Raw genomic sequence first — 14,854 nt, 5'->3', positions numbered from 1 at the left:
TTGGCTTGGCCCCTAAAACCCTCACAAACTTTTACAGATGCACAATTGAGAGCATCCTGTCAGGCTGTATCACCGCCTGGTACAGCAACCACACCACCACAATCGCAGGTCTCTCCAGAGGGTGGTGTGGTCTGCCCAATGCATCACCGGGGGCAAACTACCTACCCTTCAGGACACCTACAGCACCCGATGTCACAGGAAGACCAAAAAGATCATCAAGGACGTCAACCACCCGAGCCACGGCCTGTTCACCCCGCTATCATCCAGAAGGCGAGGTCAGTACAGGAGCATCACAGCTGGGACCGAGAGACTGAAAAACAGCTTCTATCTCAAGGTCATCAGACTGTTAAATAGCCATCACTAGCCGGTTTCCACCCGGTTACGCAACCCTGCACCTTAAAGCCTGCTGCTCTATATACAGTCGTGGCCAAAAGTTTTGAGAATGACACAAATATTAATTTCCACAAAGTTTGCTGCTTCAGTGTCTTTAGATTTTTTTGTCAGATGTTACTATGGAATACTGAAGTATAACTACAAGAATTTCGTAAGTGTCAAAGGCTTTTATTGACAATTACATGAAGTTGATGCAAAGAGTCAATATTTGCAGTGTTGACCGTTCTTTTTCAAGACCTCTGCAATCCGCCCTGGCATGCTGTCAATTAACTTCTGGGCCACATACTGACTGATGGCAGCCCATTCTTGCATAATCAATGCTTGGAGTTTGTCAGAATTTGTGGGTTTTTGTTTGTCCACCCGCCTCTTGAGGATTGACCACAAGTTCTCAATGGGATTACGGTCTGGGGAGTTTCCTGGCCATGGACCCAAAATATCGATGTTTTGTTCCCCGAGCCACTTAGTTATCACTTTTGCCTTATGGCAAGGTGCTCCATCATGCTGGAAAGGGCATTGTTCATCACCAAACTGTTCCTGGATGGTTGGGAGAAGTTGCTCTCGAGGATGTGTTGGCACCATTCTTTATTCATGGCTGTGTTCTTAGGCAAAATTGTGAGTGAGCCCAATCCCTTGGCTGAGAAGCAACCCCACACATGAATGGTCTCAGGATGATTTACAGGCAGGACACAGGACTGATGGTAGCGCTCACCTTGTCTTCTACGGACAAGCTTTTTTTCTGGATGCCCCAAACAATCGGAAAGGGGATTCATCAGAGAATACTACTTTACCCCAGTCCTCAGCAGTCCAATCCCTGTACCTTTTTAAGAATATCAGTCCGTCCCTGATGTTTTTCCTCGAGAGAAGTGGCTTCTTTGTTGCCCTTTTTGACACCAGGCCATCCTCCAAAAGTCTTCGCCTCACTGTGCGTGCAGATGCACTCACACCTGCCTGCTGCAATTCCTGAGCAAGCTCTGTACTGGTGGTGCCCCGATCCCGCAGCTGAATCAACTTTAGGAGATGGTCCTGGCGCTTGCTGGACTTTCTTGGGCGCCCTGAAGCCTTCTTCACAACAATTGAACCACTCTCCTTGAAGTTCTTGATGATGCAATAAATAGTTGATTTAGGTGCAATCTTACTGGCAGCAATATCCTTGCCTGTGAAGCCCTTTTTGTGCAAAGCAATGATGACGGCACGTGTTTCCTTGCAGGTAACCATGGCTGACAGAGGAAGAACAATGATTCCAAGCAACACCCTCCTTTTGAAGCTTCCAGTCTGTTATTCGAACTCAATCAGCATGACAGAGTGATCTCCAGCCCTGTCCTCGTCAACTCTCACACCTGTGTTATCGAGAGAATCGCTGACATGATGTCAGCTGGTCCTTTTGTGGCAGGTCTGAAATGCAGTGGAAATATTTTTTGAGGATTCAGTTCATTTGCATGGCAAAGAGGGACTTTGCAATTAATTGCAATTCATCTGATCACTCTTCATAACATTCTGGAGTATTTGCAAATTGGATGATACAATCTGAGGCAGCAAACTCTGTGAAAATGTATATTTGTGTCATTCTCAAAACTTTTGGCCACGACTGTACACAGACTTGGAATCATTGGCCACTTTAATAATTGAACTGTCACGACCTGACCATAGAGAGCTGTTTATTCTCTATGTTGGTTGGGCCGAGGTGTGATTAAGGGTGGGTTATCTAGGGGAATTATATGTCTATGTTGGCCTTGTGTGGTTCCCAATCAGAGGCAGCTGTTTATCGTTGTCTCTGATTGGGGATCATATTTAGGTAGCCATTTCCCCATTGTGCTTTGTGGGATCTTGTCTAGGTATAGTTGCCTGCGAGCCCTACTCTGAGCTTCACGTTTCGTTTGTTCGCTTTATTGTTTTTGTTCTTTGAGTTTTCTCTTCTTAATAAAAGGGATGGAAACATACCACGCTGCATCTTGGTCCAATCATTATGACGATCGTGACATGAACACTAGTCACTTCAATAATGTTTACATATTGCTTTACTCATCTCATATGTACATACTGTATTCTATTCTACTGTACTTTAGTCAATGCCACTCTGACATTGCTCGATCTAATATTTATATATTTCTTAATTCCATTCATTTTGATTTGTGTGTCTTGTTGTGATTTGTTAGATACTACTGCACTGTTGGAGTTAGGAACACAAGCATTTCTCTCCACTCGCAATAACATCTGCTAAATATGTGTATGTGACCAATAAAATGTGATTTTATTTGAAGCATGGCTCTACGTTGCCAGTGGCTGATAGGAGGAGATTAGACTGGCAGAGGACCTTCTAATTGCGGCTGATGAGTCCCTATTAGCCACACTTGTCTGAGAAGTCTTCACTAAACGGACTGCGCTATGTGTGGAGGACAGAAAAGCACATCTGTTGCTCTCAACAAGCTCTTGCCCTGAACATACCAGTTGTTTCATTGGGCCCAGAGGCCTTGCTAGCCTCAAAGTACCACAGTGTTTAGTTCAGCTCTGGGTTATTGGGCCTGACACACACTGCTCCCAACCAATTTAAGGAACAACAGAAAGGGGTTGGTTTTTGATATAGTTTAGGCTTACATTAGACCTATATGAATCCTACCATTGAGCACATCTCACGAGTAGCAGACCCTTTTCCTTTCTTCCTGTGCCAATCAAATTAGCCTAGAGCTACTTTCAAGTTAGCAGGTTGCTAGGTAACATGACCCATCAACGTTGTTTGTTATCAAACCAACAATTAGCGACCCGGGATGAGAAGTTACATAAAATGAACACGAAATCGTGCAGGAAGAATTAAAGGTATCTCCGGTAATATGGGTCATATTTTTTTCTTTGCTGTAAAGCTGACATCATTCCTGTCATGAAGCTGTGCTCCATTTCCTCTCTGGCACTCTGGTTCTCTGAGTGACAGAGAACTTGCAATTGCAAAGCTTCCTCAGACTGGCCTGTACCAGGAGATTACATTATACAATGTATCAACTTTGCTCCACCGCTATGTATCACATGTAACAACATAAGACTCATCATTGTCTAGGGTGACCACATGTCCCGGGTTGTACGGGATAGTCCCGTATTTTGTCCCTTTGTCCCGCAACCAAACAATCATATCCTGGATTTGATCAACCCATTCGAACAACACTAATTGAGAAAAAAAAAGTTGATATTGTCCTGTATTTGAGTCAGACATTCCAACCTGTCTCTTGGAGTCACGTTGAACTTATGACTAGATACATAGTACCAGTCAAAAGTTTGGACACACCTACTCATTCAATGGTTTTTCATAATGTTTACTATTTTCTACATTAAAGTAAAAATAGTAAAATAGTAAAAATAGAAAAAAACTGGAATGAGTAGGTGTGTCCAAACTTGTGACTGGTACTGTATATCATAAAGATGTGGTACTGGTGATGTTAAACACTTCTCCCATTGTTGTTGAGATCTGATATTCTGCACAAGATGAGACTTAGGCCAATGTCATAGGCCTATCGTCAACCAATGACATTTCTCAAATCCTTTTGGGTTAAATTCCAGCTAAACTTTTAGAGGAGAGTTAGGACAGACTAGGCCTACTTACAAAAAGCTTCTGATGAAGAGCTACAGAATAGGAGCAAAAGTAATTAGGTGTATTAGACTGACAGAAAAAAGGTAATTTCCTCAAACTTGTGAGGCCCTCCATGCTCCTTAGTTGCTCATTAAACATACTGTATTAGCTGCTACTTCACTCAGTCCCATTTTAAAAGTATCCCTTCCTGTTTTACATTCCCTGGCTGAGACCAACCAGAAATGTTTCCTTGTCCAAATATTCCCAGAATTTCACAAAACAGTCACATGTGGTCTCTTGTTCCTGCATCAATATATATATAATAATAATTGCACGAGGCAAAAGAGTAGGCTAGGTGCATTGAATTAGCTCGTTCGGTGCAGCATTTGCAGGGGTATAGTGCTGCTCGAGCAAACCGGTGCTCGTTCAGTAAAGTTAAATCAAAGCTGAACCAATGTCTTGGAAGATCACATAATGATTCATTAGTATTCTACATAACAGAACCAAATATAATAGCATAGTATAATGAGATTTTAGCAGGGGCGCAACTTTCACTGGAGACGGGGGGGACATTCTGAAATTGCATCATGATTTACAGTGATGATGGCCTATTTTGAAATTAGGTATGCCTCACTTGGTGTTTGTTTGAGGGTATTAAAAATAGTAAATTTTCTTGAGACAATATATGTTGGCATAGGCAGATATTGCAATTGGAGGATGCATTTTATGCGTGTTACATAATGAGATTCAATAGGCTATATCTGTAGCAAAAAAATGAAATGTAGGTGAGACTGTCCTGTGAATGTCCCGCATTTGGGTATTTTAAATGTGGTCACCCTATCAGGGTCTCCATCCCCGCTCTCCATCACAGCTAAATTATATATTAAAAACCGATGGAGAAATAGATGCATAGGAAGAGTGGACGGAGAATAGCATGTGAGTGATGGCTGAAAAGTGATGGGGCTAGCTAGACGTGAGGTGTGCATAAAAGTGTACATTAAGAGACTAGTTGCTGTTTTTAAAATATGTATTTATTTATTAACAAACTGACTTTATAATCATTTTATAGCTGCCGTCAGCTGGTTTGGTAGTGCTGACAAATTTGGTATCATAAGAAACGGTACTACAGTATTCTAAAATATTGGTAACATAAGTTTTGGTACATTTTGGTACCGTGATATTACCACAGTACCGGTGCAACACTAGATGGAAGAAAACTAACTTTTTTTAGGGGGGGGGGGGGTTCTGTACTCTAGCACTTTGGATTTGAAATGATTACGGATATTCCTGAATGAATTGTAAATAATGGTGAGTGAGAAAGAGGCATGAATATCATACACCCTGAAAAATGCTAATCTCCCCTGTTATTGTGATGGTGAGAGGTTAGCATGTCTTGGGGGTATGATATAAAATGCTAATCTCCCCTGTTATTGTGATGGTGAGAGGTTAGCGTGTCTTGGGGGTATGATTTAAAATGCTAACCTCCCCTGTTATTGTGATGGTGAGAGGTTAGCATGTCTTGGGGGTATGATATAAAATGCTAATCTCCGCTGTTATTGTAATGGTGAGAGGTTAGCATGTCTTGGGGGTATGATATAAAATACTAACCTCCCCTGTTATTGTAATGGTGAGAGGTTAGAATGTCTTTGGGGGTATGATATAAAATGCTAACCTCCCCTGTTATTGTAATGGTGAGAGGTTAGCATGTCTTGGGGGTATGATATAAAATACTAACCTCCCCTGTTATTGTAATGGTGAGAGGTTAGCATGTCTTGGGGGTATGATATAAAATACTAACCTCCCCTGTTATTGTAATGGTGAGAGGTTAGCATGTCTTGGGGGTATGATATAAAATGCTAACCTCCCCTGTTATTGTAATGGTGAGAGGTTAGCATGTCTTGGGGGTATGATATAAAATGCTAACCTCCCCTGTTATTGTAATGGTGAGAGGTTAGCATGTCTCACTCACTGTGTGCTGTGTGCTGCTAGGATATGAGAGCTTGAGAGCTCGAGTTCAAGTTGAAGTGTTGGTTTGATTCTTCATGACAGACTCGGCTTCACCAGTAAATATCAGCTCCATCTTCTCTGTTCAGAGGGAAATGAGGAGAGTTTAGTAGAGTCAAATATAAATATGTCTTCCATCTGAGTAGCTCATAGCCTATGCCCTTTAAACTCAACTCTGGACCTCGAAGTCAGTTCTACTTAATTTTTTTAATTGTTCCGCTGTAATCAGGGACTGATTTAGACCTGGGACACCAGCTGTGTGCAATTAATTATCAGGTAGAGAAGAAAACCGTATGGTAAGAGTTGAATAGCCATGGCCTATATTAACTCTTCTGTATCTGTCTCACATATTTTCGCTATTGGTGATGTTATTATTTCAGATGATTAATCAGATGATTATTTGTAAGGGACCCAATTGCCTTTACATTGCGTCAATTTAGGGGTAGTCGGGAAACACTCTTCTGGTGTACTACCCATATTGCCTTAATAAATTGACAGTGTATCATGGCCTTAAGAAAATGGACATCATGAAAGATAAGAATTATCTTAAACTCTGTTAAAATTAAAAAGTGCTGGAGCATGAGTGATAAAATGAAACGTTGTGATGATTGGGGACATTTATCTTTGATTACCCCTTCCTGCACAGACATCATGACTAACACCAAGTAATCACACCATGACAGCGTCTACAAACTTTCTCCAAAGTGATAACAATTAGAGTGATTATATGTCTGAGATAGATGGTTCTTTATTTCCGTCCTGCCATTGATGCTTTTGGTCCAGCAGACTCAAGCAAACAGGGCATTAGGAAATGTGTAATTAATGATGAATAGAGCCGTAATAGTCACGATGGCCGTTGAGCTGTGTAAATGAACAGTTTCAATAGCAATCCATTGATATTTTGTATTTAAGTTCTATTCAGAGATACTAATCCCATAATGGTTCATATTGAGTGCAGAAGTGGACAGAAACCGGGTGGCCATTTTGGAGAAGTGTAATTGACACAGACCATGTAACCACAGTTAGAACCATGAGGCAGCTATTTCACCGGATGTCTAGATGTGAAGCATCCATTTGGCGTTTCTACTCACTACCAAATATGGTAGTAAAAGGAAGCCCAGTGTCCGGCAGTGGGAGAAGATGGTGGGTTTTGGCCGACATTCTGCTAATTTTCTCATCAATGAAACATTTGATCTCAATACAGTTTTCTGTTCCCAAAACTAGAATTACATTTGACATTTGAATCATTTAACAGACACTTATCCAGAGCGACTCACAGTTAGTGCGTTCATCTTAAGATAGATAAGTGGGACAACCACATATTACAGGCATAGAAAGTACACTTTTTAGAGTCAGAGCTAGAATGAGGTTGAGGTGAGGAGGAGTTAGGGTTTCAGATATTTTTGGAAGATGGGAAGGGACTCTGCTGTCCTAGCTTCAGGGTGAAGCTGGTTCCACCATTGGGGTGACAGGACAGAGAAGAGCTTGGACTGGGCTGAGCGGGAGCTGCTCTCCCGTAGGGGTGGGAAGGCCAACAGACCTGAGGTGGCAGAACGAAGTGCTCGGGTTAGGGTGTAGTGTTTGAGCATAGCCTGAAGGCAGGGAGGGGCAGTTCCTCTTGCTGTTCCATAGGTGAGCACCATGGTCTTGTAGTGGATGCAAGCTTCGACTGGAAGCCAGTGGACATGAGAGAACTTGGGAAGGTTGAAATCCAGGAGGGCTGCAGCGTTATGCAGAGAAGAGGAGAAAGCCTAGAACAGAGCCCTGGGGGACACTAGTAGTGAGAGTACGTGGTACAGACACAGATCCTCTCCACATCACCAGTGTAGTTGCCTAGCAGAGGTGGAGAGCACACCTCCCTGAACTAACTTCTGATTGCCTAGGAGAGGAGAACCACTCCTTCCCCCCAATACAGCCACTGATTACCAAAGCAAGTCACAAATTGCCCTGCCCCTCGATCCTGGTTGACGTGTCAACAACGATCTGCAAATGATGAGCAGTCAGCAGTTCACACACCAATTAGCCTACTGGGAAGACAGACAGTACTTAAAGTAGATGGCCCTAGCTAGTAAAAAGACAGTACTAGACAACAACAGATTAAGACATAATTCAACTTACCCTTCCTGGAGATATCAGGAGTTCTCTAGCTATAGAATGAAGCATGAACAGAGTGGACTAAGTTTTGTCGACTTTACCCAAAATAACAAAGAATTGTGTTGTTTAGAAGGAAAGCAACGGCGAATTTAGTTTATTGCGCTCGTGCCCTTCACAGAGTAGGCATTCCCTAACGGAAATATGCAAATGCATGCTAGAATGCGCCAATAGGATCTTGCTAGCTCGTGCTTGGTTCTGTCCACCTCCTTGCATGTTCTGCCCATTGGAAACGACAGGCGGTGGTCTATCTTGGTTTACTTATTAAAAATCTTTGATGTAACAGTAACGGAGCGATTCATCACTGTCATTGTATTATTATGGCCATTATTCAAATATACAAGGGTCATCATAACAAACCCTGGCAAACTCTAAACAATTAATGTTCTTTTCACAATGTCTTTGTAATCTCCTAATTCAAATTAAAGGGGTTGGTACATTCTTTTTTTTTCATGAGAATTCAACACTTTTCATTTGTATTTCTTTATTTTGTTTAGGAAATATATCCTTACGATATCAATGGGATATCCACAATGACTTTTATGATCTCTTTGGCTTTGACATTACCTCCTAATTGATCAGTTTGGGTGGTGTGTGTTTGCTTATGGTGTGTGTGTGTGTGTGTGTGTGTGTGTGTGTGTGTGTGTGTGTGTGTGTGTGTGTGTGTGTGTGTGTGTGTGTGTGTGTGTGTGTGTGTGTGTGTGTGTGTGTGTGTGTGTGTGTGTGTGTGTGTGGTGAGTGGGGGTGAGTGTGCATGGTTGTGCGCTTCGCATTGTATTGTGTACAGTATGTGCCTTTGCAAGCATGTGCATATGTCCTTGCTCAGGTACACCTATTCAGTGTGACACTAGAGAAAGAGAAGAATTGTGAGCAGTAAACAGAGGCGAACGCTTTTCTTTCACAGCATCGGCTTTCGTCATCCACACAAAAGAGGGTTATTTCTGTTCTAGCAGGCATGCTTGTTATACTGAGCCGTGTTGTAAAAGACCTGCATCAAAGGAGAGGGTTGAGTATTGATCTCTCCTAGCCTTGTCGCTGCAGAACAACACAGTACGGCGCCTCATATAACATGGCTCTAGTCCACTCTTGTAATGACACAGATATCCACAATGAAAACAACGAACACATAGCTAGCGTTTATCCTTTTTTTTCTCTTTACCAGATCAATCTCAAAGGATCGATGCATTTGTGCCTACCTCAACCTCTGTGCGTTTAAGAAAGAAAATGCTTCATTTGTTCCCTTTGAGCCCAGCTAGTAGCATGTGATTTTTAAACAATAACCTTTATTTAAACAAGGCAAGCCATTTAAGAAAAAATTCTTATTTACAATGATGGCCTACCTTGGTCAAACCTGGACGGCGCTGGACCAATTGTGCGTCACCCTATGGGACTCCCAATCAAGGCCAGATGTGATACAGCCTGGATTCGATCTAGGGACTGTAGTGACTGAGATGTAGTGCCTTAAACTGCTGCGCCACTCGGGAGCCCTAATAAAACCCTATTCAACACATAGTGCACTACGTTTGATCTAAAATGATGCTTATGAAGCTCTCTCATTACAGTTGGGCCTGTACATTTGTCCCTAAAGCTCTGATTCTGAAGCCAGATTAACCCTGGTTCTGGTCTAAAAAGATCAATAGAAAAATCTAAACTGAATGTGAATTCTAGTCCAGGACTATGCCCAATCTGGGTCTTGGAAATCCTCCCTTAGATTGCTAGAATGCTTTCTGTGATGCTATGTATAAGGCCAGACTTGAGGAGGTGGAGGATGAATTAGCACCCAGAGGAGGTACTTCTCTGCCCCCCCCCCATCCACCTCCTTGAACACTGTTCCCCCCCATTGGCTCCTGGCCACGTCCTCACCACTAAATGTCATTGCAAAGGAATGCCGTAGTTTATGAGCACCTGGACATGGAACAAAGGAGGGGAAAAAGGAAAGGGAGGGGGGGACATCAAATTAATCCACTAAAAGCCTTTTAGCGATATTGCCCTCCCACTGTGATCTTGTGCAGAGACTGTATCCCATCATTTAATTCCAGCAGAAATGTAATTTAGTCAGAGAGCTATTCATTTTGTGAAGGAATCCCCCCCACTAAAATGTTTTCTTGCCTTCTCATTCTGCACAAACATATTCAACACAGTAAACAGCTCAGGGGGCTTAACCCATGCTTGCCATCTCACCGACGAGATAATTTCCTTAGGAGGATTCTGCTTAGTCATTCGGCCATTTTGGTTAAGTGCTATGACAGCCTCCCGTCCATCTTGCCTTTTGATTTATGCAGCTGTAATTTCACCATGGCATTACTCATTTTGGTCAACAGTGCAAAGGGTGCTGCATATCAATTGCCTAGCTACTGTCTATTTTGCTAGCTCTAAGGCGTTTCCCTCCAGTGTTGGAGGGCCAGCATGTGTTGGTAAGGTCCGTCAACAGGACGGCGGTGGTGTACATCAACAGCCAGGGGGGACGCTGTCTCTCTCTCCTAAACCTGGCCCGTTATCTTTCCTTTATGGAGCAGTGCGCATTTCCTGCCCTTCAGGGTGACGTTGTCTTGCCGGATCTCTCAACATGGGTGTGGATCTACTTTCTCTAAGGAGTGGAGACTGCACCCCTCATGGGTTGCCCACATATGGGACTGTTTCGGCGGGGCCAACATAGATCTTTACACATCTCAAGAAAAGACACATTGTTGTCTGTTCTTCTCAATGAGGGATCTGGGCGCTCCGTTGGGAATGGATGCTTTGGCGTATCAGTGGCTTTGGACCATGTTCTATCCGTTTCCTACGGTGGACCTGATTCAGTCCACCGTGAAGAGGGTCCGTCAGGAGGTTCTGTTGTTGATTCTGGTGGCACCCCGTTGGTCCAGACAACACTGGTTCCCAGAGATCATCTGCCTGTTGGGCGGGGACCCATGGAGGGCTCCATGTAATCGGAATCTATTGAGTTTGGCACCCACGGCCGCAGATGTGGGATCTGTGGGTTTGGCACCTGAAAGTTTGAATTTGACGTCTAGGGGTTTACCCTCGAACCAGATTACGACTCTGCAGTCGGTGCATGCGTCCTCTACAAGAGGGTTATATACATATAATTTAAGCTCGTTTGAAGGTTGGTGTCAGGTTAAAGGAGTTTCTTTTATACAGAGCTTTTTGGTGGACATTTTGATGTTTTTGCAAGAGTTTTTTGAGCAGGCCTTCCTTTTTCCAAATTGAAGGTTTATATGGCAGCTATCTCGGCATGTTATGTTGGGATTGACGGCTGTACGCAGGGGTCTCCTCTGGTGGTGCGGTTCCTGAAAGGCGTGCGTCTGCTCACACCAGTGTCTAAGCCTATGGTACCGACCTGGGACCTGGCTTCGGTCCTGAACGCTCTGTGTGAGCGATATTGAATTGAGGAAATTAATGCGAGCTTCAATATTATAACCCTGAAGGCAGGGCTTCTGAGTGCAGGCTCGGCATCAATTGGCTGGTTGGGCGTGAATTCAAGTGAAATTAATTGGTTGTTGACTTCCCACATTATGTCTTACCTTGTTCCCTCCTTCAGGGAATAGTAGTTACATATATAAATGTCAGTTCTGATTCCTGGTAAGCATTCTCTTTTCATGCCAAATTTGCCTTTCTCTCCAACAGACAGTAGTTTGTATTATTTAAAGAGTGTTGACCTTGTCCTCCTCCCGTTTGGCGAGTAAATCTCCACTTCAAACGGTTCCCATGTCCGCCTCAAGGAACTGGGCCCAGAGCAGCCCCACTCCCGCACCGCTACCCACCACCCCAGCCCCGTTGCTCAAAGTACCTGCAACAGCCTCCCTAGCAGGCAGCCATGCCATGGCAGGGGAGCCCGCTGCTTTGATTCAGGCCTATTGTCTCACAGCAAGGTGCCTGCGGTGCACCATACAATATGTTGTGCCCACACCACACCTCGGGCCACCTTAAAGAATTTGTTACATAGTACTGGCACAAGCCAAGCCACCAACATTGTCTGATTTGAACAACAACAACAACATCAAATCAAATCAAATCAAGTTTATTTTATATAGCCCTTCGTACATCAGCTAATATCTCGAAGTGCTGTACAGAAACCCAGCCTAAAACCCCAAACAGCAAGCAATGCAGGTGTAGAAGCACGGTGGCTAGGAAAAACTCCCTAGAAAGGCCAAAACCTAGGAAGAAACCTAGAGAGGAACCAGGCTATGAGGGGTGGCCAGTCCTCTTCTGGCTGTGCCGGGTGGAGATTATAACAGAACATGGCCAAGATGTTCAAAATGTTCATAAATGACAAGCATGGTCAAATAATAATCAGGAATAAATGTCAGTTGGCTTTTCATAGCCGATCATTAAGAGTTGAAAACAGCAGGTCTGGGACAGGTAGGGGTTCCATAACCGCAGGCAGAACAGTTGAAACTGGAACAGCAGCAAGGCTAGGTGGACTGGGGACAGCAAGGAGTCATCATGCCCGGTAGTCCTGACATATGGTCCTAGGGCTCAGGTCCTCCGAGAGAGAGAAAGAAAGAGAGAAGGAGAGAATTAGAGAGAGCATACTTAAATTCACACAGGACACTGGATAAGACAGGAGAAGTACTCCAGATATAACCAACTGATCCTAGCCCCCCGACACAAACTACTGCAGCATAAATACTGGAGGCTGAGACAGGAGGGGTCAGGAGACACTGTGGCCCCATCCGATGATACCCCCGGACAGGGCCAAACAGGAAGGATATAACCCCACCCACTTTGCCAAAGCACAGCCCCCGCACCACTAGAGGGATATCTTCAACCACCAACTTACAATCCTGAGACAAGGCCGAGTATAGCCCACAAAGATCTCCACCACAGCACAAACCAAGGGGGGGCGCCAACCCAGACAGGAAGATCACGTCAGTAACTCAACCCACTCAAGTGACGCACCCCTCCTAGGGACGGCATGAAAGAGCACCAGTAAGCCAGTGACTCAGCCCCTGTAATAGGGTTAGAGGCAGAGAATCCCAGTGGAGAGAGGGGAACCGGCCAGGCAGAGACAGCAAGGGCGGTTCGTTGCTCCAGAGCCTTTCCGTTCACCTTCACACTCCTGGGCCAGACTACACACAATCATATGACCTACTGAAGAGATAAGTCTTCAGTAAAGACTTAAAGGTTGAGACCGAGTCTGCGTCTCTCACATGGGTAGGCAGACCATTCCATAAAAATGGAGATCTATAGGAGAAAGCCCTGCCTCCAGCTGTTTGCTTAGAAATTCTAGGGACAATTAGGAGGCCTGCGTCTTGTGACCATAGCGTACGTGTAGGTATGTACGGCAGGACCAACTCGGAAAGATAGGTAGGAGCAAGCCCATGTAACGCTTTATAGGTTAACAGTAAAACCTTGAAATCAGCCCTTGCCTTAACAGGAAGCCAGTGTAGGGAAGATAGCACTGGAGTAATATGATCAAATTTCTTGGTTCTAGTCAGGATTCTAGCAGCCGTATTTAGCACTAACTGAAGTTTATTTAGTGCTTTATCCGGGTAGCCGGAAAGTAGAGCATTGCAGTAGTCTAACCTAGAAGTAACAAATGCATGGATTAATTTTTCTGCAACATAGGCTTACTGACTCTTTTCAATTCAATCTGTTAGAGCAGGGGTGTCAAAGTCAAATGGACGGAGGGCCAAATAAAAAATTTAGCTACAAGCCGAGGGCCGGACTGTTCGAATGTTCATTGAAAAAATTTTAAATGACGCATATAGTCTAGTGAACCTAATTGAACCTACTGAAAACCTAACAAATATATTCCAATATGATCAGATAAATAAAGCAATATTTTCTTATGGCTCTGTCAGTAATCTTTAATTTTCAACAGACACAAAAGACAAATTTCCTTTATATAAAAATCCCCATAACATGAACATTAAATGAAAGAAACCGGTATTCAAGGCACCATCAGTAGCCTATATTTTCTATTTTAGCAAAAGTGGGCTAAATTTACTTCAAAGAAAAAAACAATAATAGCAATTTTCTATCATCCACTCAACTGAAATATTTTTAAAATATAATTGGATTGAAATACAATAAAATAAAGTGCAAAAATCTATTAATCAAAAACAACACTTTGTTTAAGGAGAAGTAACATGCAGTGAAAACAAATATTAAACTTTAACTTTTAAACTTGAACTGAGTAAAAACTCTAAATATGTGATTGCACAGTAATGTTCACTTGTTTGAGGTTGAGGGTGATACTTGGTGGTGTCCCATCTTTTCCACAAGTTCATCAATGTTCGGGGTAAGGCTCTGAGCTGAGGAAATCCTCAGAATTGAGTGGAGGTGTTCAGCAGTAAGTCGACTTCTGTGTGATGTTTTGTTCAGGTTCATCAAAGAAAACAGTTGTTCACACAGGTATGTGCTGCCAAACATAGACAACGTTTGAGCAGCCTGGATGCGCAGCTGGGGCATTGTGTCGGGGAGGAAACGGGCGAACTCCGCAGCACCCACTGCCGCATATTTTGCCCTCAGTGCATCATTGCATTGGAGGTCAATCAACTCCATTTGGAGGTTTGGTGGTGAGCTTTCCACGTCAACAGCAAATGGGTTACCGAGCAGTTCCAACCTGCTTTTTTGTGCTTCAAAGTCAGCAAATCGGCGTCGAAAGTCAGCGGCAAGCATACCTATTTTATCAGCCAACTGTGCGCTCGGGAACGCACTGGTAGAGAGCTTCTCTTTCATGGTCTGGCAGCTGGGAAAGTGGCTCAAATTTTCTTTCCGCATCTGCGTCTCCCACAGAGTCAGTTTGGT

The sequence above is a fragment of the Salvelinus namaycush genome, chromosome 9 (genome assembly GCF_016432855.1).
Source record: "Salvelinus namaycush isolate Seneca chromosome 9, SaNama_1.0, whole genome shotgun sequence".
Taxonomy (NCBI): domain Eukaryota; kingdom Metazoa; phylum Chordata; class Actinopteri; order Salmoniformes; family Salmonidae; genus Salvelinus; species Salvelinus namaycush.
This window is presented reverse-complemented; position numbering follows the sequence as displayed.